The sequence below is a fragment of the Symphodus melops genome, assembly GCF_947650265.1.
Source record: "Symphodus melops genome assembly, chromosome: 9".
NCBI classification, from domain to species: Eukaryota; Metazoa; Chordata; class Actinopteri; order Labriformes; family Labridae; genus Symphodus; species Symphodus melops.
Window position 1 is genome coordinate 1,598,409 of NC_136699.1, and position 2,337 is coordinate 1,600,745.

Here is a 2,337-nt window from a genome sequence, read left to right on the forward strand (position 1 = left end):
AATTATGGGGCTGGTGATAGCGATATCGTGCTTGGTGATTTCTGTGACTGGAAATGTCGTTTTCATCTGCTTCCGAACTCCAACACCAGAAAGTGAACAATCTAAAGGTTGGTGACGATGACTAAAAACATGATGAAACTTCTTGTAACGTTTTCTCAGAAGGAGGAAGACACTTTTCTGTCAGGTTGTAATCCTCCTAACAGCTGTTGGTTGTTTCCACAAGTTATCAAACTTACTCTCTAAGCAGCAATAAATCATCACACCTTCTTCATCTTTGAGTTTAACTCTGCATGTGTTTTCTGTTTCATTATCCAGCTGCTGTCGTCCTGCAATTAATCAGTGAGAGGGTGAAATATCAACAGGTAAATCACTGAAAGACGTTCATGTTGTCGTTATGTTTATGTCCGTCTAACTGTTGATGTCTGTCTTTGCACAGATTGATGAGGAGACTCAGGTTTACTCTGCTGTGGTCTTCACGAGGAAAGCTGACCGTGGTGCAGTGAAGGATGCAAAAGTAGCTCAGAGGAAAAGGATGAGTGCTGCTGTGAAGGCTTTTGGTTTGGATTAGTGAGTCAAAAGGTCCGTTGTTTTGGATTGTTTTGTTAGCATGCTAATGTTAGCGCTATTTAGCTTTTTAACAATATATTATTTTCTTTCATGCAGCAAAGCATTGTGTCGGTTTATGTATTGGGCCTGATATGTTTGTTCAGCAAAAGTTTGTTTAATCGCAGTAATAATTTACCAGTTCACATTTGCCAACAATCTTCTATAATTCTTTAAAAAATAAATTTGTCAAAAGTCCCTCGATTAAAGGATTGTAACATTCAGGCTTTCAGGGTCTCCTGTGTTGTTCTTCGTCTAAATCCAAGAGCACTTTGTTTACAATGAAACATCAAACCACATGTTGGAAGGACAACCATAAAAGTTTGTACAGACAAAACATGTTTTTAAATCCATCTGTCAATTTTCTACCACCGGTCGGGTCACGGGGGCAGCAGTCTCAGACACTTCCTCCAGCTCTTCTGGTGGGACTCCGAGGAGTTTCCAGGCCATCAGAGAGACATACTCTCTCCATCAAGTCCTAGGTCTACCCCGAGGCCTCTTCCTGTGACATGCCCAGAACACCTCCCTGGGAAGGCCTCCAGGGTGCATCCGGACCAGATGCCCGAGCCACCTCAGCTGACTCCTCTCAATGTGCAGGAGTAGTGGATAAACTCCGAGCTCTTCCCTGGTGGCCGAGCTCCTCACCCTATCTCTAAGGGTGCGCCCAGCCACCCTACAGAGGAAGCCCATCTCAGCCGCTAGTATCCGGGATCTTGTTCTTTTGGTCATGACCCAAAACTCATGACCATAGGTGAGTGTAGAAGCAAAGATTGACCGGTAAATCGAGAGCCTCACCTTTCAGTTTAGCTCCTTCTTCACCACGATAGATCAATACAGCGACCACATGACTGCGTACTGCATCATTCTCAGCTGTGAACCGCACCAGTGCACGCTGAAGGTCCAGGTTCAATGGAGCCAACAGGACCATGTCATCCACAAAAAGCAGAGACGAAATCCCGTGGTTCCTAAACCTGACCCCTCCAGCCCAACTGCACCTCGAGATTCTATCCATAAAAGTTATGAACAGAACCGGTGACAAAGCACAGCACCAGGAACAGGTCCGACTTACTGCCAGGAATGCAAACCAGACTCCTGCTCTGATTATACAGGGACCGGACCGACCTTAGAGAAGGACCCCATACTCCCAGAGCACCCCCCACAGAACGCCACGGGGAACACGGTGGAACGCCTTTGGTTCAACAATTTATAACTTTAGACTCATCTTTATCCAAATCTTCTTCCCTCCTTGTTACCACCTGGCTCTTGGCAGGTAACAAAGGAGGGACGCCACACACAGTTAATCAGTCAAAAAATAGTTTAATTAAGAAACATAACACATATAAACGTACATATATGAATGTCATCCACAAAAAGACAAGAATGCAATGATGTTTGCAGCAGATCCAGCTGAGACAGACTGAGCACATCTCTTAGTCAGGTCTAAAGAACTTTGTGAAGGCCCGACTCAGCTAAGGAGGCCTCAGCTGACGAACCTCCCAGCTCAAGGTTCAAGGTTCAAGGTTCTTTATTTGTCAATTCCAAAATATGTCAGACATACAGTGAAATTGAAATTACGTTTCCCCCCTCCCCACGGTGCAATGTACTGTAGATAAGAAAAAGGTAAATAAAATAAAACGAGGTAAAAAGAGGTAAACCTAAAACCTAAATGTGCAAAAGTATTAAGTTAAATAAAATGGGGTATAGAACCAGATTATAAGAAAAGTGAACTTGTGC

The 2,337-nt window shown here is 44.0% G+C and overlaps 1 long non-coding RNA gene across 1 annotated transcript; it reads left to right on the forward strand.

Annotated features, from left to right (window-relative positions):
• Positions 1-18: 18 nt before the first annotated feature.
• Positions 19-620, forward strand: LOC306828976. The gene is made up of 3 exons (XR_013779821.1): positions 19-107; positions 316-362; positions 437-620. It is a non-coding gene; the product is annotated as an uncharacterized lncRNA (long non-coding RNA).
• The last annotated feature ends 1,717 nt before the right edge of the window (positions 621-2,337 follow it).